This window comes from Hyperoodon ampullatus (genome assembly GCF_949752795.1).
Source record: "Hyperoodon ampullatus genome assembly, chromosome: 2".
NCBI lineage: Eukaryota > Metazoa > Chordata > Mammalia > Artiodactyla > Ziphiidae > Hyperoodon > Hyperoodon ampullatus.
In genome coordinates, this window is record NC_136915.1 from 132,465,490 (window position 1) to 132,491,445 (window position 25,956).

Here is a 25,956-nt window from a genome sequence, read left to right on the forward strand (position 1 = left end):
ATGGAACAATATGGAGAAGTTAGTACAGATATCCTACAGAACTTTCATGAGGAACTGCTTAGTCCATTAAGAGGGCCAAGGGAGGTGGTGAGGAAGATTGATATCTCTTGAAAACCTTCAGGTACAGAAAACATCAACACTTCTGAAAAGTAGGCCTGTCCTTCCCAGAGTTGTGATGGCCAGGTTGTCACTAACCTGTAAGGCCCTGTATGAATCAGAAACTGCAAGGAGAGTAATTCAAAGAAAACCAGATGCAGGATGGGTGTGGCAATAAATCCTAGGACCCTATCAGAAACAAAATTAAAAACACACTAGAGGGAAATTTTAACAAACCAGGGCAGAGAGTATCCTAACCAGAATAAAATAATAATTCTGAGGAAGTTACTTTACTTATTTAAGTAAGATTCAATGCATTGCCATGGCCAGGCCCTTTTGAAGAATTCTAAAACATATACAAACAATTCATTTACATCTTATATATCCCACCATCCAGAGCAAAATTCACTTAAGAACTGTACTGGTGGAAATTGGGCAGCACTATGGAGAAAATACAATGTGTTTACCATCAAAAAACATGAAGGTAAGAAAGATAATGTCTAATTTTTTAATTATCCTGTGGTTTCTTGAAATCTTTTGGAAACCCAAACTAGAGAAACCTAGGAGGAAATGAAGATTTAAATATTTAGAGATTTATCAACTCATCTATAAAAGCTTTATTAATCTCTTCTTTTAATAACATTCCTGAGAGGTATAAATGTGTCCAGTGATAGGGTTGAATAAGCCTGAGAGAATTTCAATTGTTTACTATTCTTGGTCAGCTCTTAAGACCTTTCAGGAGCATTTTGATTTTCATGGCCTCATCCAACAAAAGCAGTATTTTTTACAGAAAGTCCTGGTCCACTTTTCGGCTTGCTTTTGTGTTTATGTTTTCGGTTTTTTCACATCGGGCGGTACTTAGGCTACCTATTGCATACTCCCTCATTCATGCATGCATTCATTCAAACAATATTGACTGAGTTGAGACATTTAATTAACACTCAATAAATGATGTTTAGATGAATGAATGCACTTTCTATCAAAGTAAGTGTAAGTACTGAGAAAAATTACAGAATGTATGATCCCAGCCCCACAAAAGCTTATAACTGTGTTGAGGATATAACATATGCTGATGAAATAACTAATATATCATATTGGACAGTGTCTAAGTTCAAAAATGAGTTTTTATAAATAATCAGAGCCTAAGGAGCACAAAGAAGGGACAGTTCATTATGGGTTGAATCTATCAATAAATGTACATTTCAGATGAGATTTGAGATTGACCTCAAAGAAGAGGACTTAGATATATGAACAGAGAACAAAAAAGGCATAGTGATAGCATGTGCATAGATAGTGTGGCCAATATTTATGTTCTTCATTAAAGACAGTCAGAGATAACCCAAATGTAACTGTTTCCATGGGTCCATTCTCAGTATCCAAAGAAAACGGCAAATCCTATCTTAGTAAAACTAATGAAAAACACAATCTTTAACAAAGAGATTGTGAAGGAAAGGGGGAGAGAAAGGCTTGCATCCCACACCACACAACAAAACTTATTGAATTCTTTGTTTAATTGTCTCCCTCTGAAAATTTCCTCTCCCTCTCTCTGTACGTGTCTCTTCTCCCACATCTGGCCACACTCTACCAGCCATCTTTCCAGATCTTTCCAGAACTCTCCATCCTAGTTTCATTAGGCCACAATTTAAACATCTCACAGGTCTCCAGGATGCATCCCCATCACTTATTCCACAAAGACAAACAAAGGACACTTCTCAGGATCACGTTTCTTTGAAGGAAGAGGTCATGAGGAGTGATTATAAATAATATAAGGTGGAGAGCAGTGACTTAAAATACCATTTTTCACCTTAGAATGTGAATACAGGGAACTTTGGGAAACTAGAAAATCTAGAAAGGATTCACTGATAATTATTTATGTTCAATGAATAAAATAAAATGTAATAATATGGCTAAACTCTGACAGATTCACTTTTTCAAAAGTTGCTTTCACACACCTTCACTATTGGGATGTTTGATAAACACACCTTTCCTTCTTTACTTTCTTCTTTCTTTGCAGATACTGGCACCAAACTTTCAAACAATAAGAACCTTCCCATAAGTCCCTTGCCAGGCAAGATTAAGGTATAACAATCCAAACAAAGTTTTGAAGAAGATAACTGCTTGAAAGCACAGGAAAAGAGCTGGGTTTCTCTTATTCAACAGTCACATAATGAGTAATGTGCGAATTGGTTTAAAAAGTCTCTCTGCATGAGGGGCTAAGGTTAAGATTAGAACTTCTGAGGCCAGAAGAGCAAAATGACTACAACAATCCACATATTTTCAAGAGCTGCCCTTTGGATGTGAGGGATTGATTTTTCCCACTATTTTTTCAGCAACCCAACTGGTGTCTTTATTAAACGACATAAGAGAATACAGTGTGGCCAAGAAGGCTTAGATTTCCTTAGCCCCAAGTCAGATATTCTCCAGTGACTGTCCACTCAAATGAAAAAGAGAGATTTACAAGAGGAAACGGGATACAACTGAGTGTACTTTAATTTTACCTGAATTATTTGTTCTGTTTTCAATTCTCCGCTGAAGTGCCTACATTAATATATTTTTAAGAACATTTCCTTAAGTTGAAGTATTCATTCAGTATATTCATTTACTATAATTTAGAAAAGCCAAATGATTTAGGCAAATTCATTTCTATATTGCCACAGCAGTGTATTGTGAACTAAATGACACCTGGCAGTTCTTTACTCAGATACTAACTCAATTAGAAGGCAGAACAAGGATATCTACCCATTCAGGGAAGGAAAGGTCACTTAGCCTCTGTAGCTCTCTTAGGTCTCTTATCATCACAGTAACAAACTGAAGACTAAAAACCATATGATCATCTCAATAGATGAAGAAAAAGCTTTTGAAAAAAATTCAATATCCATTCATGGTAAAAACTCTCCAGAAAGTGGGCATAGAGGGAACATACCTCAACATAATAAAGGCTATATATGACAAGCTCATAGCTAACATACTCAACGGTGAAAAGCTGAAAGCATTTCCCCTAAGATCGCGAACAAGACAAGGATGCCCACTCTCACCACTTTTTTTTTTTTTTTTTTTTTGTGGTACGCGGGCCTCTCACTGCTGTGGCCTCTCCCGTTGCGGAGCACAGGCTCCGGACTCACAGGCTAAGCGGCCATGGCTCATGGGCCCAGTCGCTCCGTGGTATGTGGGATCCTCCCGCACCGGGGCACGAACCCGTGTCCTCTGCATCGGCAGGTGGACTCTCAACCACTGCACCACCAGGGAAGCCCTCACCACTTTTATTGAAGGTACTTTTGGAAGTCCTAGCCACAGCAATCAGACAAGAAAAGTCAATAAATAAAAGGACTCCAAAATGGAAAGGAAAAAGTAAAACTGTCACTGTTTGCAGATGGCATGATACATAGAAAATCTGAAAGACACCATCAAAAAATTATTAGAGCTCAAAAATGAACTTGGTAAATTTGCAGGATACAAAATTTATATATAGAAATCTACTGTATTTCTATACACTAACAGTGAACTATCAGAAAGAGAAATTAAGGAAACAATCCCATTTACAATCGCGTAAAAAAGAATAAAATACAGAAGAATAAATCTGCCTAAGGAGGTAAAAGACCTGCACCCAGGGAACTATATGACACTGATACAAGAAATTAAAGATGACACAAACAGCTGGAAAGATATACCATGGTCACGGATTGGAAGAATTAATATTGTTATAGTGACCATCATACCCAAGGAAATCGACGGATTCAATGCAGTCTGTATCAACATATCAAGGGCATTTTCCACAGACCTAGAACAAATAATTTTAAAGTTTGTATGGAAACACAAAAGATCCTGAATAGTTAAAACAGTCTTGAGAAAGAAGAACACAACTGGAGGAATCATGCTCCCTGGATTCAAACTGTGCTACAAACCTACAGTAACCAAAACAGTATGGTACTGGCACAAAAACATCCATCACTGGAACAGAATAGAGAGTCCAGAAAGAAACCCATGCACTTATGGTCAATGAATCTATGACAAAGGAGGCAAGAATATGCAGTGGAGAAATGTCTGGGCTTCCTTAGGGATGGTTTCATCAATTAATTTGTTTTCTTAAATGGACCATACTTTTCCATGTCTTTCTATACCTTGTGATTTTTTTGGTTGAAAATTTGTCTTTCAAATATTATAATGTGGTATCTATGGAAATCAGATTCTCCCACTTTCCCAGGGTTTCCTGGGCTTTTGATTGTTGGAGTCTGTAGTAGTCTGTTTGTTTAGGGACCTTTCCAAACTATTTTTGCAATGACTGTTTTCCTTATCGTATGTATGCACTGAAATCTCTGTTACTTTAGTTCATGTTTAGCTAATGTTTTGACAGAGATTTCCTTGAATTCCTGCACCTAAAACAAACAAAAATAAATACACACAAGCACATCCACATGCACACTCAAAACCACACACCTCTGCCCATTGTGCAGATTGCTGGATCACTCCTTCATCATTTAGCTGACCTGCATTGAGTTCAGGGCTCAGCCCATGGTAAAAGCTTAGAGACTCCTCTGGTGTTTTCAGAACATGCATGTGGCTTTCCTAATTTCTCTGGACACGTGTACTTTTTGTAGGTTCTAATTTCCCAAAGAATCTCCCCCAACTTTGGCTCCTGCATCTTATGTGGTCTATTTTATTTCAATGCACAGTCTTCTGCCCCAGGCATCTGTGCTTTGTTAGTTCACCTTGCACTTTTTTTGAGCATTGACCACTGCTTTTCCAGACTGTGTTCCAAGTTAGCTAGGACAGAGATAAGCATCGTGTGTCAGACCTTCAGGTAGCTCCCAGAACAGATAGGTTAGAACAGATACACATAATAATCTGAGAGTACGGTCTCTTCTGCTCCCTCCTGAAGCAGGATTGAGGGTCCCATACTAGGAATGGTCTGCTGCTACTTTAAGACTATCACTGCATTAAGACTCCACCACTTTAGCACCATCACTACACTAACAGTGGATGGGGCAAGGGCAAGTAAAAATGCCACAAAGCTTTCCTGCCATTTTCAAATTGCCTCTTCCCTGGTTCAGTATGTGTTTGGTTGCTATAAATCTTTGGCTGATTTCAGGACTAAGAGAAACTCAAAGAACCCCACAGCAGAAAACAGTATAATCAAACTCTCAGAAGCCAAAGGACACAGAAAGAATCTTTTCTCCCAAAGGAGAAAGAAAAAAGAAATTTGTTACAAAGCAGGGATCCTCAAAAAGATTAGAGCTAATTTCCTATATGAAACCACGGAAGCAAGAGGCCAGACATATTTAAAGTGCTGAAAGAAAAAAAATTGTCCACCAAGAATTCTATATTTGGCCAAACTGGTTTCAAAACTTAGGGAGAAATTAATGCATTCCCAGATGAACAAAGGCTGAGGGCATTTATTTTACAACTTCCTACCACTGCCCTATGAGAAATGCTAAATTGAACCTTCAGGTTGCAATGAAAGGACACTAGACAGCATCTCGAAGCTGTAGAAAGAAATAGAAATCTCCAGTAAAGATAAATACATGGGCAAATACTAAAGCCAGTATTGTGTTATTGGCTTGTAGCTCTACTTTTTATTTCTTACATGATTGAAAAAACAAATGTATAAAATAATCATAAATCCATGTTATTGGGCTCACAAAGTATAAAGGTGTAATTTGTGACAATAATAATGTAAAGAGGAGGAACGGAACTGTAGAGGAACAGAGTTTCTGTGTGCTACTGAAGTTGGTTTCAATTGAAATTATATTGTTTTAACTTTAGAATGGTAAATGTCATCTTCTTGATAACCACAAAGAAAATATCAATAGACTATATGCAAAAAGAAATGAAAAGGGAATCAAGAGTTCACCACAAGAAAATTGGCTAAGCACAGAAGTCAGTAATGAAGTAAATGAGGGGCAAAAAATGCATAAGACATACAGAAAACAAGCAGGAAATAGACAGAATTAAGTTCTTCCTCATCAGTAATTTTTGAAAAAGTAAGTGGATTAAGCTCTCCAATAAAAAGATAAACATTGGCAGAATGGACTTTAAAAACAACCATAATCCAAGTATATGCTGTCCGCAAAAAACTCACTTGATTTCAAAAGACACAAGTTGCTTGAACGTTAAAGCATAGAATAAAATATCCCATGCAAATAGTAACAAAAAAGAAGGAAAGAGAGACAGAAAAAGAAAGGAAGGAAGGAAGGAAGGAAGGAAGGAAGATAGATCTGGGATGGCTATGTTACTATCACACAAAATAAACTTTAAATCAAAAACTATCACAAGAGGAAAAGGAGGCCACTATATGTTGATAACAAGTTCAATCTATCAAGAAGATAGAACAACTATAAACATATATGTACCAAACAACCCCCAAATATGTGAAGCAAACATTGACAGAATTGAAGGAAGAAATAGATAGTTCTAAAATAATAGTTGGAGATCAATACCTTGCTTTCAATAATGGAAAACACATCTAGACAGAAAATCAGTAGAGAGGTAGGGGGACTGAATAACACATTTAACCAACTAAACCTAACAGCCGTATATAGATCACTCCACTCAACAACAGCAGAATACACATTTTTCTCAAGTACACATGGAACACTCTCCGGGAAAGACCATATGTTAGGCCACAATACAAGTACCAATACATTTTTAAGAAATTGAAATCATACAAAGTATCTTCTTTAGCCACAGTGAAATGAAGGTAGAAATCAATAACAGAACCATTGATAGCCATTTCCCATCATGCCTGCCACACATGATATAAAGCAATGAAGGGAAAAACATAATTTACCACTTAGAAAAGTGGGAAAGAGGACATACCATTGACACAGAGTGTGTGCTGTTTCCCGTTGTCAGGGATAGAAATAAATTAGCATCATTTATTCATTAGTGTGTTAATTTCTTGGTCAATCATTGGGCAGCCCGTGTTTCTGCCTGATGGGAAGATTTCCTATACTCAGTGTTGAGTGGAGCCAACCTTGAAAGGGACATTTTAAAGGATTATACTGTGATGGGCTTCGCAGTACCCTTCCTCCGATGCCAGTATTTAGGCTGGGGTATTTCCATGGAGTGTGTACAATCATAGGCCCCAGTTCACCAGAATTTAGTTTGACTCGTTCTGTTAATACATTCCCTCAGTACTTTGTCTTTTGTATCCTTTTGCATTTACTTCATTCTTTATTATCACTGCGAAACAACTTTGTTTCCTGTTCAGATGCCAAAAAGTGGATATCAATACCTCCTGAGTTTTACACATCACAGATCAGTTTTGGATATCAGGGACAGAGACAACAGCTATTTCCAATGACTTTGAGACATACTTTGAACATGTGATTAACATGTTGAGTGTTGAAATGTGTGTCGAGCTCATTATACGTGCTCTAAAAGGTTTCAAACTGCAAATATTTAAAAATCTCTATCTTTGAATAGTTTTCCTGTGCTGTCCCTTTGTGTCAGACTGTTAATGTGCAGTCTGGCACCTTCAAATAATGTGGCTTTGTAACCAATTATTTACATGTTGTTTTATCCACAGAGAATCTTTTTTAAAAAAATAAATTTATTTATTATTTATTTTTGGCCGTGTTGGGTCTTTGTTGCTGCACACAGGCTGTCTCTGGTTGGGGCGAGCAGGGGCTACTCTTCGTTGTGGTGTGCGGGCTCCTCATTGCTGTGGCTTCTCTTGTTGCGGAGCACGGGCTCTAGGCGCTGGGGCTTCAGTAGTTGTGGCACGCGGGCTTCAGTAGTTGTGGCTCATGGGCCCTAGAGCACAGGCTCAGTAGTTGTGGCACACGGGCTTATTTGCTCCGCGGCATGTGGGATCTTCCCGGACCAGGGCTCGAACCCATGTCCCCTGCACTGGCAGGCGGATTCCCAACCACTGTGCCACCAGGGAAGTCCCCACACAGAGAATCTTAAGGTCAAAACATACAACTCGATTAACTACACTTCCTCCTGTTCACATTTCCCTCATCTTTTCTTCATCTTCTGTCTATGTTTCCTTGGCCCTGTTTATATTGAGCGCTTTTGCCATTATATTTGATTGTATGTATTCCGGTGAGTTACCACAATGCTTTATGAGACACGCTAGGATATAAATGCATTTAAGTAATATATATATATATATATATATATATATATATATATATATATATATACACAATCACATATATATGTAGTTTGCTTGAGTGCAGTGTTTTTTGTTTTCTGTACTGAATTCATTAGCATGGGTCAGTATAATATTTAGCGTTGGTCGATATGTAATTTGTAAACTAATAAAGTCTTAAAAGTGAGGAAATAAGTCTTTCAAATTTAATTATTTATTTTAAAGAGCAGAATAGCATACATAAACAGGTGCCTAATGAAAACTTGTATTCTAATTTGGAACTCTCATGAACACCTATTCTTTTGTTCTTCTAATGGTATGATCGTAGGCCATTTGATTATTTTTATTTTTATGGCTTTAACTTTAGAATAATGAAATATTCGTAAATTTTAAAAAGTATTTTTCTTTATTTGATGGGGGTGGGATACTGGAGAAATGAAAGGTCAAACACCTATTGAGGAATCCATACTTCTCTATATAGTGTGTACTTTTATTTCAATAACTGATTTAAAATTCCTAAAAGGATGCTATAATAAGTTATTATGCCATTTTACAGACTGAATTAAGTGAATTTCAGGGAGGTATGAAACTTGCCTAAGGCTATCCAGCTGCCAAGTGGTAGAAGTGAGAATTAAATCCAGGTATACCTATCACCAAAGTTTCTGCTCATCTCTTTACGTCATCCACTTTTAATAGCCAATGCTTTTCTGCTTACAAATATGACTGAGGTTTCCAGACAGTCAACATTGCTTTTTAATCAGATAGAAAAATTACTGTTGCTTCTCTAAAGACATATTCCTTTTCCATTAAGTGACCTTAGTTGTTCAGATAATACTTCCAGACAGTAGTCATCATACAGTTGGACACTAAGAACAGAACTCAGGGATGTGTCTAGCACTCAGTAAAGACCAACTGGGCTCACTGATGGTACTTACGGTCATTTCCTCTAGACTAACATAATCTTATTAATAAGACCCTAATAATTCACAGTACTGCCCTTGCCTGATTGTTTGTTCTTCTCCCTCTATCACTCTCTCTTTCCCCATATGATTATTATTTTTCACAATTTTTGGTGAATTAAATTCAGGGATTAGTATTCAGGAGCGCTAGTCACAAAAGCAGAGAATCTTAGCTCACACCAAAGGAAGAAAATAGAGAAAAAGTATAAATTATATGAATACACACATATCACACATGTACCAACTATATGTTGCACTTCTCCAAAATCTATTCGGTATCTGCACATCTACTGTATATTAGCAGTAAGACAAGAAATGAGCATAACGCTCTGTTTACAAGATACAGAAAACAGACCCAAATATGGAAATTACTAGCGATGAGAATGGGGAAGAAAGACCACAACAAGGAATGTAGATGATATTTTTGTTTCTTAGCCATGATACCAAATATTGAACTTTCAACTTGAGACAAGGAGGCCATAAAAAGTTGTATTAGTTTCCTAGAGCTGCCATGACAAAGTCCCAGAGACTGAGGAGGTTAAACAACAGAAATTTACTCACTCACGGGTGTAGAGGCTAGAAATCTGAGATAAGGTGTCAACAGGATTGATTTCTTCTGAGGTATCTCTTCTTGGTTTGTAGATGCCATGTTTTCCTTTGGTCTTCACATGGTCTTCTCTCTGTGCATGTCTGTGTCCTAATATTTTCTTTTTATAAGGACACCAGTCATATTGAATTAGAGCCCACCCATTTGACCTCATTTGACCTCAGTTACCTATTTAAGGGCCTTATCTCCAAATACAGTCAGATTACGAGGTATTGGGGGTTAAGACTTCCACATATTAACTTGAGCAGGACACAGTTCAGGCGATAATAGAAGATAAGAGTAATTTAAGCAAGTAAGTAACTATTGTTTACAGTGAGTTGCTTAAGGATATGTATTTACTCAAGAAAAACAAGAAGAAATTACATAACACTCTGTGTTATACAAAGATATTAAATTAATCATCATAACATCCTGTGAGATGGGCATTAAATTAGTCTAAGCAAGAGTAAGCAACTTATCCAGAATTGTATAGTTGGTACTTTCCAGAATTTAAACCAGGTATTTTCCCAGTTCCATTCTACGTTATATATTCATTTCATTATTTGAAATGAATTTTGAGTCTTCATTTTGCTTAGTTCCTGAAGTTATATGGGGATAGAATGGAGTTGGATATTTTCAGTGACATTCACACATGGGGCAGGAAATTGAGTCCAGAAGCTTCAGCAATGTTTCCATGGAGAACGCTAACAACAGAACCAGAAGCACCATTATCCTTTTGGTTCAGTGATCTTTCCTATAGCACTACAAGAATCAATTTTAAGAAGCCCAATGTTTTCCAAACTTTCACCAATGGGCTCTGTAGGTTCCTCTAACACTATCTAAGAGACTAACTAGTTTCACATTCCAAGCCACTTAAGACAAGGAGTTCTGATTGTTCTCTGTGAGGAAATGAAGTGACAATCATAGCTGGTAATTTAGGATAGTTTCTTCAGGGCCCAGGCAAAACCTAATACACAAGTGATAACCATTGTTAAGTGCATCTTTGACAAGGATTCATCAAGTATCAAAGAGGTCTATAAATTGGGAGAAATTATGATCAAAGACAAACATAGACCACAGATATTTAAGTAATGCTCAATTATTTATGAGTTTAACTTTGGTTAACCTCATTTTCCTTCTTCTAGACAATTTCCAATTCATCTCCACAAAGAGACCAGAATACTTACCTTCCAAAACAAGATTTATTGTGTTCCTTTAATTCAAAGCATACAGTGACTTCTACATTCACTCCACCAAGTTTTGCTAGGAGAGAAAAGGAGACATTATATTTTGTCTTGAATTACATATGCCACCATACTTGACTTAGCTCATCCTACTGGAAGCACTTTGACGGCAGATTCTACAGTCTTGTCTTACATCCTCTACGGAATCAAGCCAAGGGAATCACACATACTTACAGCTGGAAAAACGTTTGTTCTGGGTTGATACTTTTAGCCTTTACCACCAAGACTTTATCACCAAGATCTATCTTGACAGCCTCTAAACAGGAGAACTTCTTGCCTTCCGTTTTCATATTGACAAGGAAGGTAAAGGGAAGAACTGAGAAGTACCCAAAGTCAGCTAGCAGCCAGAACAGATAAATCATCTGTGGAGATATTGTTTCTTTCAAAAGATATAAACATAAGAGGAAGTCCTAGTGTTTGAAACAATTGTGCATAATAAAATTCCATGAAAACCTAGAAATCCAGATGCAGATCAGTAACATATTGGCTAAATAAGCTGTTATGTTCATGCAATGGACAAGTGTACAGACATTAAGAAGAATGAGATACTCTGTTCTATGAGATTCTCTTTTCACTGAACTCATCAGTGCTGCAAAAACAATGTTACATAATACTTTTTCTTTAACATTATATCAGGCATCCTCATCTTGTCCTGCATTTATTGCCAGTGTTATTAAAGTTTATCATTTATATCTTTCTCTTTTAGACATATAATTTCTCCTTATTTTGGAACCATTCATCAATCCCTATTTTACTCTTTCTTTTAAATTACAAATGAATATTGAATTTTATAAACTATCTTTTGTGGGATATTTCAAGTGATTGTATAGTATTGCTCTCCTTGGACCCTGTTATATGGTAAATTATATTTTGTTATTTTATATATGCTATTTATTATATGTCGTATTATGTTTACTAATTACATTTATTATATTATAATTACATTATAACTAAGGTAGCATTTTGTTTTAGATAGGCAAAACAACCAGTGGAATAGGAAGCATCTTAAAATTAGATGCAAGAGCATAAGGGAATTGAGTTTAAAATAAAATTCACATTTTGGATCAGTAGCAAAAATTATTCAACAAAAGGGGGAAAATATGGCTATCATTACTAAATTCTAGATACAGCAAGTAGTTAAAAGTTAAAAAATAATGAAACTGTAGAAGTATCAGAAACCTGGGAGACATGAAATAAAGTATTCATGAGGAATACCTTTCTCAGATACAAAGTAAAAAGGATACATTTAATTATATAAGAAATAAAAATTTGCCTCATGGCAAAATGCACTACAAAGGTCAGAAAACAAGCAAAAGAAATTGGGAAATATATTAAGAAATGGATATGCTTTCTTTACAACTTTGGAGGAAGCACATGTTTCTTTTTCCTTTAACCTGTTATGGGGGTATTAATCTATAATGTAAGTGCATGGTTCCTTTCCTTTAACCTGTAATGTGAGACTTAATCTATATGGTAAGTGCATGGTTCCTTTCCTTTCATCTGTAATGTGAGTGTCAACATGGGGCACTGTTTCCAAGCACAGACTTTGGATGTTCCTGTACTGGTCCCATCACTGACCATCCACAAAATCTTACAAATGTTGCTTCACTTTCCTGGGGGTTAGAGTCTTAGCTAAGAAATGGAAGCAAAATAGAACTTTCCCACAGGGATGATAGAAGGTTTAAAGGAGTAAATATGTAAGTGACTTAGCACAGTGCCTAGTACAAGAGAGATCAATTATCATTTTTTAAAGAGACAGATGAAAGAAATAAAATGTGGTGTTTTCAATCTATTGATATATATCCTTGACATTAAACTACCTTTTCATTCATTGGATTACCTAACTTGCTCATGCTTTTTCTTACTCTAGTGAACTTGGGTAGCTAATATCATAGTTTAACATTTTTGCTTTTATATTTACAAGTAAATTTGACCTGTAAGTTTCTTTTTCCTTACAGTCCTAATCTATTTTCAGTATTAGGATTATATAGACTTCATAAGATGAATAAAGGAGAATTCTTCCTTCGCTATCTCTAGAAGTCTTTCTTTGTTCATATTGATGTTATCTGTTTAATAGAAGTTCCATAGAATTCACCTCCCAAATGATCTGGCTGGGTCTGGTATTTTCTTGGTGAAAGATTGTAAACTATTGACATAATTCCTTTACTGGTGAAAGAACTCCAGCTATAAATTTCCTCTTGTGTCAGTTTTGGTAAACTTTAGGAGCTAGGAAATTGTCCACTTTACAGAAATGTTCAAATTTACTGGCATTTCATATATTCTCTGCTCTAACATTGTCCGGATTCTTTCTGTATATTATTTACTTATGTTTTTGTTTTGCTTAATCAAAGTGTGTTTTTTAAATCTTTTCAAAGAATATTCTTTTGACTTACTAAATCACCTCAATTTTATACTTTTTTTCTGTTTTATTAAGTTCTGCTCATATATTTATTATCTATTTTTCTATGTTCTCAGGGTTTATTGTTTTACTCTTCTGATGTCAATTGAAACACTTGGTTATTAATTTTAGAAATCTTTTTAGTTATAAATAGTGGAACTTTTTGAAGATTCCAGCTTAGTTGTAAGTATCTAAGGGTCAGCTCGTCCACACTGTTGCTAGCCTAAGGCTTAGTTCACCCTACTGCAATGTATATATTGACATTTTTTCCCCTTGACTTTCTGTGTTTTGCTACTTCTCACTTTTCTTTGGAGAGAAGCCCTTTGAAATAACCTTAACTTATTTTACAGCCAAAAAATCTTTAAAATAATGTGTATTTTTAAAAGATAAACCTACTTATATAATTAGGCAGAAAATCTGACCTGCCATATTTTTAAAAACAGCATAAATTCACACTTCTCCATGATTAATCTGCTGTATTACACAACCTTCGAGTTTTTAGCTTTATCAATGACATGTACTTGAAAAATGTTTTAAAGATCCTACCCAGTCTTTTAAAACATCCTTGTTCCTTGTTTCAGTTCTAGTTTTATGTATATTTTCTGCCTTGCACCTGATTATTCCAACATCTGATGGATGGCCTTGGGAATATAATTCTGGTATTGATTGTTTTTGGCTGATTCTCTCCACTTCTAGCTGATTTCTTCATTATTGTGTAAATTTAGATCATGAGCTCATGTTTAGCTAAACTTTATCTGTGGGAATGCTATAGGTCTGTGTTGAAGGTCTACCTCTCCAGAAAGGGTTTAGTTTTGTGTTTGGAATACCACCGATTTGGGAGCATTTTAAGTTAATTTCTTAGCTTCTGTTTGCAAGACCGCACATAAATTTGCAACCCAAACACTGGGAACACAGATCTGGGGTTCAGAATTCTCAAGATTTCCTACCTGTTTCCTACCCAGAGCAGAGGCCAAGAGAATTTGGTCTTAGTCTCCCTTTGCCAGCAGATATTTTTTCTCCTGGCACACCCTTTCATTGAAGGTGAAGCAAGGGATAGATAGGTTTACTTCTATCTTCCCATCTAGTAGGGATGGAGTCTTACCTCCTGCCTCTCACGTGGTTATGGCCATTTATAAACAAGTCTCTATGTCAGTTGTGTCATTAAACTATGGCCTGTATTACAAATCCAGACAGATGCCTATTTCTATGGCCTGTGAGCTATGAATAATTTTCACATTTTAACTGGTAACATTTTAAATGGTTACCTAAGTACCTAAATAATATCCTCAATTTTGCTCTTTGGTCTACAAAGCCTAAAATATTTGCCACTTGGCTCCATAAAAGCAGGATTTCCAGCTTCTGTTCTAAGCTATCAAGATCTTCAATCCACTCCTAATATAGCTATAACTCTCACACATGTACCACCCTTCTTTCATGGGTCCTGGAAATTTCTACTGCATACTTCAAAAATCAACCACGCACTTAAAAATAAGTTGTGTACATTTAACCTAGCATACCTAACCGTTTTCCTTCAGGAGAGTTTTTCAAGTAAACTTGCCCACCGTATTCTTTAGAGCTTCATTAATAATGGCAAAAAATTAAAACAACTTAACATTCAACAAATGGGAATTGTTCCTAACAATTATAGAAGCACATACAGTAGAAAACTATAAACTCTTATTGAAACAGTGAGACATAACTAGTTTTATTCTTAGAGAACTCTTTATTTAGGTCCCTTTTGTTTAAAGAAGTATATTTCTGGGTATGTATGTATATAGTCATGTATTTATATACACATACATTATTTGTATGATATAGTTATATAAACATATGAAATACATACCTATACACATACCTTTGATTTATATTTGTATACATACACAGGAATATAATTATATATATTATATAGTTATATACATTGAACTGAAAACTGGCAGGATACATATATATCGTGTATAAATGTGTGTCGTCTATGTGCATGTGTAGAAAAGCAGGTTGCGAGATATGGAAGCATGAGTTAGACAGGGTTCATGATTATAAAAGTAGTTATGTGTAGGTAGTGAGGTAAAGGCCCATTTGATTGAAAATATTGCATATTTTTACATCAATTGTTAGGATGAACAGATTCCTATGTAAATAAAATTATAAATAGCTATACATACTTGTATGTGTAATGTATAATTAAAATATATATAGTTTTATAGATGTATTATATTTATATTACATAATATAATTGTCTTATACTAATACATTACGTATTGTGTTATATAGAATATATTAACTATAGTGTATTATATCAGATAATAATAATTATATATTTATAATATATATAAATATATATATTTATAATTTATATATTATGATATAATTGTTCTATAATCAATTTTACAGGATATATCATATTAATATTATGAACATATTAACCATATAAATACATTTCATTACCCATATATTTTGTATATAATATACGCTAGGCAAAAATATATATTAATATAATACATAATTGTTATACATTAATATAAATATTAGTATATTAAATTTATATATCAATATAATATTTAATATTGGTATATTTATATTATATTTAATATATACATAGCTAATGCTCTTTAAAGCCATCTGCTACAAGTAGAATAAGACCAGGAGTATGGCCAAAGCAAATTCTAAAAATATTAGATTACTTATATTCATTTATATGTCATTTTCCTGGAATCTGCATCTGGCTATTAGAGAGGACACACAGCAAAATCAACAAAGAGTGCCCAGGAGGACATAGGATCCTTTATTTATCGGAACCTCAAAGGAAACACAGTGCTATCCAGTCCCCCATCAAAGAGCCAAGAGCAAACCTTGAAGCACCCAGTAAAAGCCCATTCAAACAAAAAAGCTTTCCCACTTAAACTGGAAAAAGTTAAGTTCCCAAGAGACCCCCTACACCAACCACCGAAGCTCATTTGGCAGTAAAAACAAAAATGTTCACCGAACAACAAGAAACCCCAAACAATAGTTGTTTTAGCACAAACAAAAAAAAAGCAGCTAATTAGTGTCTCTCCTGTTTGAAAGAAGGGGGTGGGAAGTGGGCAGAAGACCTGATAGGAAAGATAAAAAGAAAAGGAAAAGGAAAATAAGTTTCCAGTTTGACACTCAAGCTGTCTTCTGCATCCATTTTGTCAAGACCACCAAGTCAATGTGGAGGCTTTTTCCTGCTTCCCTTTTCTTTTCATGAGACTGATCACAACCAGCACTGCAGATTCCATCGAATTAAGGAATGCTGTTGCCTACATGTGTGAATGAGCTGTGAGTAAAGTACTGAAGTAGAGGACACCTAAAGTGAAATGTCTTCATGAATGTCCATGTGGCTGAGCAGGAAGTTAACCTTTCACAGATGTGCTAAAGAAGAAGAGGTGCCTTTTATTTTATTTACTTTTCCCTGCACTGTGTTGAATGACTATCATCTACAAGTTCAGGCTACTTTTTGCTGAGGATTAATGCACTGGGAGAGCTGAGAGAAAACTGAACAGTAGAGCTGTCTTTTTCTTGACCAGTTCACCTTACTTTCCCAAACTCTAAGTCTTTCCCTAATTCTTTCTCCTTTTTATTGTAGTAAAATGAACAGAACACAAAATTCACCATTTTGATCATTTTACAATTCACTGTACCATTCAGTGGAATTTAGTACTGTCACAATGTTGTGCAACTATCACCGCTGTCCAGCTGAAAAACATTTTCATCACCCCAAGAGGAAACCTACACCCATTTTAAGGAGTCATTCCCTATTTCCCTCTGTTCCAAACCCCTGGCAACCACTAATGTATAATATTTGCCATGTGTATGGATCTGCCACTGCTGGACATCTCGCATAAATGGAACCATACCATATGTAGCCTTTCGTGCCTGATGAGAAGTTGTGCAGTGGTAGGAAAAACTAAAATGCGATGTACTGTATGATGTATGTTTTACTGAAGTGGCTTGGTCAGATTATAATGATTTATGATAAAATCACGTAAAGCAAGCATCACAATTCTCCAGGAATGTTCTGAAGAATGCTAATGTTAATTATGAATATGTGAATCCCAAATCTTTCATTTGTATTGACCTTATCTCATTAATTCTTCTCCCAACACTGCTATAACTAGAGTTGAGTTCTAAAATGTACCTTCCTCTTTTCCCATAGAAATTGTCCCACAGTTTCAAAAAGTTCTCAAAGGTGAAAAAGTGCACACGACGTTTATCACGTTTGCAAATGCCAATGGAAATGCCAAGCTAACACTGTCCAAAATGCAATATTCTTCTGTGAGAGCACCCAACTTTAAACAAATACACATATTCTAAATACAGCTTAGATCTGTGACATGTTTTGGCCACTGAAGTATGAGCAGACATGATGGCCTTAAATGAGCAGAAGAGGCCTTAAATGGGCTTGTGCGGTTGGGCTCACCTCTTATGTTTCAGTGAACTTTTAGAGAAGACAGGACCTGGGAGCTGCGGCCTCACAGTTGGGCTTGTGTGACAGACCTCAAACTGACCCAAAACACGGAGCAAAACTAGCCATCTAGAGGTCTAAAAGAGAGCCACTGCAGCTAGCCCATAGGTCCAAGAGAAATAAATTCTTGTTTATGTAACTGACTTTGGTGTGATTTGTTCCACAGCATTATCACAGCAAGAGCTGACTAACACAACATCCTCCAAATCATTGTTATGTAAATGGATGCCACCATGCCAACATTTAAGGCAACTGTGTACTCAAATTGTGAGAATTCTTGAACTCTTGGTGCCTCTCCAACACAATGTACATGGCTAAATTTCCACAAATAAGTTCACTAATATACCACAAAGATCTCTCTAAACTTTTATTAAATGTAATGCAAAGTTCTTTCTTTTCATTTTCTGCTTCTACATAGTTAAAATGCTGTTTATCAATGTAAAACGGTTCTTGCCGTTTGGCTTCTGTCGTTAGAGTCTTTTGAACTCTTTGGCTTTTCAGCTCCTAGGCTGTAACATTTGAATCAGCAAATGCCCCAAGGAGAAAAGCTGCACCAAGTGTCAAGCTTGCGTCTGTGTTTCCCTTCTCTCCACAACTTGGCCCACATGTCTTGGTGTCTCTCTAACATTCAGACGCCAGCGAACAGAAGTTTTCCTACTCTATCCAGCTTTTCTAAAATTTCTTTAGACTTCGCCTGATCTTATGTTATTATTCAACTATCATCTCAATTACCCCTAGGAAGAAAATTTACAATTTTTAGAGAAAACGGAACCCTGGTACACTGTTGGTAGGGATGTAAACTGGTGCAGCCACTGTGGACAACAGTATGGAGGGTTCTCAAAAACTAAAAATAGAACTACCATATGACCTTACAACTCCACTCCTGGGTATAAATCCAAAAAGAACAAAAACACGTGTTTTCAAAGACATGTATTTGAAAAGATACATGCACCCCAATGTTCGGAGCATCAGTATTTACAATTACCAAGATATGGAAGCAACCTAAGTGTCATCAACTGATGAATGGATAAAGAAGATGCGGTACGTATAACCAATGGCATACTACTCAGCCTTAAAAAAGAAAGAAATTTTGCCATTTGCGGCAACATAGATGGACTTGGAGGACATTGTGGTAAGTGAAATAAGTCAAACAAAAACAAACACTGTAGGATATCACCTATATATGGAATCTAAAAAATACAGCAATCTACCGAATATAACAAAAAGAAGGGGAGACACAGATATAGAGAACAAACTAATGGTTGCCAGTGCGGAGGGGGAGGAGGGGGCAATACGGGGTGGGGAAGTGAGAGATGTAAACTACTGGGTGTACGATAGGCTCAAAGATGTATTGTACAACACAGGGGATATAGCCAATATTTTGTAATAACAGTAAATGTAAAGTGACCTTTAGAAAGTATATAAAAATGTTTTAAAACAGAAATCATACTGAAAATTGGAAACAATTTAAATGTCCATCAACAGGAAAATGCACATATAAATTATTGTACTTCCCTACATGGGAATCCTACATAGTGAGGAAAGTACATGAACTAGACAGATCTTTACGTGTCAGCATGGATGAACCTAGCAAAGATAACACTAAAAAAAGCAAGTAAGAAGAGAAAACATAGTAGAATACTATATGAGGTTGAAGAATACTTAAAAATGTAGCCTAAATAGAAAGACATCCATGCAGTGATGGAGACCAAGTTCAGAAGAGTGGTTACCCAGGGTCAGCTGGGGAGTGGCTGTGTTTGGGAATGTGGTCACAGCAGGCTCTTCAACAGGAATGGTAATGTTTCAGTTCACACGCTGGCTGGAGGACGGAGGAGTGTCTGCGATATTATAATGTGAGCATGCTGCATGTGAAAGCCATTGCTGACCACATCTAGGGGATCCGATACGCGGGAGCTGGTAGTGGGTGGAGGCATCCAGAAGGTGGTGGTAGAAGAGGAACGTTGTATGCATAACGCCTAAGGCCTGACCAGAGGACGACCACTGTTCTAGAAACTGGACACAAATCCAACTTCTACGACCAATGTTAAAAGACAAACTGAGGCATATTGAAAATAAGACTTTACGTGAGCAAAAATAGATTCAATTCAGGCACCACCAAAGCGGAAGCGGTGAGGAGCACTCCAGCCGCAGGAGCTGCAGAGATGTTTATTTTAAAAGGGCAGAAGCAAAGCAAGGAAATGACTGACTTGCTATAACTTTAAAGCCTAGTTGGTGGTTTGTGACTGGTTGTCCTCAGCAGTGTTCGCCACCCTGAGGCGTTGACAGGCTTAGATTTTTGTTGGTTTACATAGGCGGCCGCATCACTAGAGCCACCGCAGGCTAACGGCCTCCTTGCAGGGTTAATTTACTAACACCAGTTGTCTGAGTCCTTACTCTTACTCAGTCACTTCACTTCCTACGCCTCAGTTTCTCTTCTGGAAACTGGATATTCAGTAGTAAATTCTCTGTGGAGTTGTCAGTACCAAACAAAGTGATTATTAGTAACCACGATCATGTCCTGAATGCATGGAACACGTCACCATTTGCCAACTACCGTGTCAAGTTAGCAGAAACTACAGAAATTAAGGGCTCTCCACATAAATTCACACACCTGTGCACCAGGTAAAGGACCACAGGCAGACGTTCACTCAGCCTTTCGTGTGTCCCTCACGGAGTGCACGCTCTCTCCTGGGTGGGGGGAGCACAGACACTTACGGGAGTTTACTTTTAAAATGCGTGGATACAACCAGGTCTCACTTTTGTTTGGATGAGTCAGCAAACGCTTTTTGGAAAGCCCAAAGTCTCCACACCTCGTACGTTTCGCGCTGCCTTAGTCTCAGAGCTCAAGCCCCTACTCTTCAGGCCGCGTCACCGTGGGAGACAGGGCTGCGTGCGGACGCACGGCGAGCGTGCAGACGTCCTCGAGCCCCGCCCCAACGGTCCCGCCTGCTGACGTAAACCCCAGCCCCGCGGCGTGGAGGGCCTAGATGCCTGCGCCAACACCAGGCCACGCGGGGTGTCCGGAGCGCGGCATGGGGGGGGGGGGGGTTGGCGTAGCTGGGGCCCGTGGCCCTATGTCTTCTGGCTGCGACGCCGGTCCTGCGCACGCTGCGGGGCCGCAGCCGCCGGGCGGTGGGCGCCCGAGGGGCCGCGGCCCCCAGGCGGGTGTGGCCATCGTGTCCGCAGCCAGCGTCCCCGAGGCCGTGCTCGGGCCATGATCACTCGGTGAAGCTGCGCCGGGACAGCGTGGCCGACTTCTTTCCGCGCTCTGAGGACCTGTGCGCGCTGCAGGACTTGGTGCCTCTGCCCTCCGTGCGCGCTTCCCTGCGGGACGCCCCGCTAGACTTAAGGCCGACTGCCTCCGCGGGGTGCCCTGGGCGCCGCTCCTGAGCACCCGCTGCCCCTGATCTGTATCCAGAGCTTCTTCCAGCCACGGCTTGTCGAGACAGGTTTGTACTTTCCGCTTCCAGGGCCCCTCGTGTTGGCGCTGAGAAGCGGGGTTTTTGATGGTGCAAGGTGGAGGGTGGGCACTAGAACCAGTGCCCAGTGCCCGGGTGTGCGTGCACTAGACGGGGCGTGCGGCCTAGGACTCCTGCCGGCTCGGTGACCCCGGCCAAGTGCCTTAAGGCTTCTAGGTCTCAGTGTTCTCATCTGTAGCGTGGGCTTAACAGGTCCCAGTCTCTGTGGTGGTTACAAGGATGCACTGTGTTAATGCTTCTAGACTCTACAAAGTAGAACACTTAGCACAGTTTGGAGCATCGTTCATTGTTGCACAGATGTTACCTGGTCTGTTGAATGACTTTGCCTGGTACACACCAAAGCGATTAGGAAATGGATATATCCCAGCTTCATTTCCTTTCCATTCAAACAGGGTTCAGGAAAAAAAAATTTTTTTCAATACTCGTATCATATAGTGCAAAGATCACCGGTGTGAAGGCAGCTTAGGGTTTGAATTCCATGGCTTATGCTGTCTGTGGCCTGGGCAGGTTTCTTTTGGACTACAATCCCCACACTTGTAAAATGACATTAATAACCACTCTTTCTGTGGGTTCTTAGAATTAATTAAGCAGGTTATGTGTGTAAAGTAGCCTGGCACTTGAATGAGTTGTCAGAACCGAGGGCTGCTGGAGACGATGCTTCTGCCCTAGGTAATCTCCCCTTCTACTGGGCGGCAGGTAAACACAAGCACAGTAGTCAGTGCTCTGGAAGAAGTGAGTTCTGGTGCTCCAGAGCACAGAATCTTTTTTTTAAATTTAATTATTATTTTATATTGGAGGTTAGTTGATGTACAATATTGTGTTAGTTTCAGGTGTACAGCAAAGTGGTTTAGTTATTCATGTATCCATTCTTTTTCAGATTCTTTTCCCGTACAGTTTGTTACAGGCTATGGAGTAGAGTTCCCTGTGCTATGCAGTAGGTCCTTGTTGATTATCTAGTTGATACAGAGTCGTGTGTATATGTTAATGCCAAACTCCTAATGGATCCCTCCCCCCGATCTTTCCCCTTTGCAGAGCACAGAATCTTGGAAGGGAAAGTTCAGGGTAGGCTTCTTGGAGGAGGTGCCATCCTTTCTAAGGATATGTAGAAGGTCCTGGGGTGGCAGGAGGGAGCAGTGTGTGTCAAAGTTTGAGAACTATAAGAAAATATGGCAAAACTAAGGTATAGGACTGGAACTCAGGGTTTGGGAAAGAAATGAGAGTTGATACTGGAAACTTAGTGGGGCCCAAGAGAAGGGGGCCTTGTTTGTCCTGTCAGAAGTTTGGGTGTTTATCCTGAAGGCTGTGGGAAACACCAAAGAAGAGATGGACTTGTGGTTTAGAGACTCACTCGGACCTCCATGTGGAAGGCAGTTGATTTGGTGCAGGCTGAGTTGTAATCTGAGGGTCCCACTTAAGTTATAAAAGGTGGGACTGGATTTTGCAGATCTGAGAGAGAATGGGTGAGGCCTGGTGACCAGTTAGAAAAGGGAGGGCAGCAAGCATGGGTGACAGTTTACAGCTGCATCTTTTTGAGAGATACAGAGCACAGTAGGAAGGTATTGGGGGTGGCGAGAGGATCTTACTTGATCTTCAGTGCTTTAGAGGGGCCTGGTAGACGGGTCTGGACCCAAGGTACAGATCTGGGCTTTTTGGGAGGACAGGTGTTTGAAGGCATGGTAGAGACTTAGGTTACCCACAAGAAGATCCAAAGAATCATAGGTCTGAGAGATTTTTAAGTGGGTATATTTGAGGATGTTTATAAGCTGTGAGAAAGTAACCAGCAGAGTAAGGGTGTGAAGATGTAGGAGAGGAAATGATTGTTCATTTGTTTTCAAAAAGCTGAATACTCATTGTGTGCCTGGCCCTTTTCCAGGATCTGGGGTTCACACCATCTGTTATCTCTTCTGCAAGGATAGTTCAACTCATCCCCTGGTGAAGAGAAGTCAGATTATTCTTTGCATCCCATTCAGGTATAAGAACTGTTCTGTACCTCTGAAGGGACTTTACTTAACCAGAGTAATAAGTTAGAAATCAAAAGAAATTAGAGCTGGAAGGGACCTTAAAGGCCACTGTACTTAATTTTGCCTAATATTTTACATTGAATGTAAGAAAAATTTATTGTAGAGCCCATTCTCTTCAGAGTTCCTTCACTGAACTTTCTTTATGTCTTGCATCCAGTGGGTCTATCTTGTAAATTTTGGCCTCCTCCTAAATTTGCTTCTTCATCCATATTACATTTGGCCCAGACTATGGCAGAAACTCCTGGGTGGTTCACGGCCCCTGGATTCAGTTCTTCTAAGTTCATCCGCCTGCTTGGGTTAAGTGATCTTCTAACATAAAAAGATGTGCTTAAAATAATGCTGCTAATGGCTTGCCCACACAGAGTTACTGCATACTAGCCGCCCAGCGTGTGCTCTGCACGGAGGCGTGTAGTCTGAACTGTGTTCGGCCAAGCCTCATAGGGCTCTTTGCCCTGAGGAAGGGGAGCTTTTTGTGATCACTCCCTTTATCTAGTCGGTCCTTCAGCAGCGGGGAGCCTTTTTCTAATCAGCGGAGGCACCCTTACTCAGCCAGTGGTAGCCCCAGGTCTCACCACCTGTGGGATACGAGCCATGCTTTCTCCCAGGCTTGCTTGGGCCAACATCTCTTTCATTTCTGTGTCTTCTCACACTTGGACCCCTGGCCTTTAGTCATCCCCACCTGCAGTATTTACAGTGCCCAGCAGGAGTCAGGCTTGAGTGTCTTTTCACAGATGTTCCCTCTGCAGTTAATGCACCTCCTACTCCAACTCTGCATAGCCTCATCTTTCTAGATTCTGCTTCAGGGGTATCATGAAGCCATCACTTGGATATAACATTCTGCCTCCAAAGGAACCTCTGTGCATAAAGGTTATGTTTCTTTATCTCATGTGATTGAAATTTTGAGTTTACACATGTCCCTCCTTAATGAAGGCTTTAAGGGCAGGAGTCGTTTCTAATCCTTAGCACAGAGCAGATGCTTTTTTTAATGCTTTTTAATGATGATAAAATGTGTGTTTTAAATCACTTATTTTACAATAATTTTGCTTTAGCTTCTGGCAGAAATAAAGTTTACAGAAGTCGTGTTCCTGCGAAAAGAAATAAAGATGTGACCTTCCAATTGTGTAAAGCTCTTAAACGCTGTGTAAGTGCATCGGGTGCGCTAAGGAACGTGGAGCTGAGTGGGCTAGTTGTGAGAGAGAGAGGCTTAACTATGTTAACAAAGGTAAGCCTTCATTGTGTCCTGCCAACATTTGATAGTTGCTTTTGGGGCAAATTAAACCAGTAAAATTTTAAACTCTTCCTCCATATTAAAGGGATTGAATAAATTGGCCACTTTGGTGCACCTGTGTCTTGCGAATTGTCCAGTTGGAGATGGAGGTTTAGAAAGTGAGTTTCAGTCTTGTTTATGTCTCTTCCCATCAGACTGGTCTCGTGATTTCCTACACACCATGTTACTTCCTGTCTACCTTTTCTTTGTGTTGTTCATGCCTGGATTGTCTCCTGTACCTGCTCAAACCTTGGTCCATTCTCATTTGTACCATGAAATTTTGTCATGCTGGATACTGTCAGAACTAATTTTACTTAACTTTGTGTTAAGCCACAAACCACACATTTTGTATATTTTCTGTGTTTTGTGTTTGTCTATATTTTTATGGTTTCTCTTCAAGAAATATTATGGGAAGGGAAATAGCAAGATGTAAAGAGCAAAAAAGTCATCATTCTCTTTAAATTGTTAGAACATCTATCTGCAATCATAATTATGATGCACTGTGTTATGTGTTAAAATAGTAAATACATGTAACGTCCCGTAGGAGCAGCAAACTCAGTGGTGTTGGTGAGGGTGTGTCATGGAAGTAATCACAAAGCAGGTGGCTGTTGGTTGGGGTCCTGAAACATTAGTGTGCCTTCCCTGTGTCCAGTAGTGGTCTGGAGGGGTCAGGAAGCCTGCTTTTCAATTTGAGGGAACAGAGGGTTTGAGGTCCTCTCTCTTCTATTGCTCTAGTATACTGCATAGCAGCTAATAAAATACTGGGTTTATAGTTGACGTTTAAATCACTGATTGATCATTAAGATTGGGATGTATCTTTGGAAATGAAAATAGGAAGAATCTTATGCTTTTTCTTTTTTTCTTTTTTTTCCTATATCTGAAAAGGTATGTAGTACTTTGCTGAGTGGTTGGGCATAAAGTTTGCAGTATTCAGTGTATTCAGTTTTAGTATCTAAATAGAATTAAACTGTTGCTGTAAACTGGAATAGCACTTTGTTACTGACAAGTTTTAGAATGCATCTGTTCGTCAATTACCTGTTTGGGCAGATTGTAGTTAATGATTTTGAGAATGTGGCTATAAACCTCCAATTGACTCAAGAAAAGCAAATAAGTCAAGATTGACAAATGTATAGGCTCTTCATCTTATTGTGTATGTGGTTTTTTTTTTCCTTTTAGTTATTTGTCAAGGTATAAAGAATTCTATCACACTTAAGACAAGTTAAGTAAACTTCACGGGGTGTATTCTGACATGGCAGGGAGCAGATCACATGGCCTAGATCTTAAAGGTGATTTTATGTTTAAACTTTCATGAAAACATATGTGATTGA

At 38.4% G+C, this 25,956-nt stretch overlaps 1 pseudogene across 1 annotated transcript; it reads left to right on the forward strand.

Moving 5' to 3' along the window:
- LOC307065504 (centrosomal protein of 78 kDa-like) lies at nt 1-25,956 on the forward strand (annotated as a pseudogene). The gene is made up of 6 exons: nt 1-87; nt 20,696-20,815; nt 20,919-21,310; nt 24,411-24,583; nt 24,675-24,747; nt 25,805-25,956. The product of its transcript is annotated as a centrosomal protein of 78 kDa-like (transcript).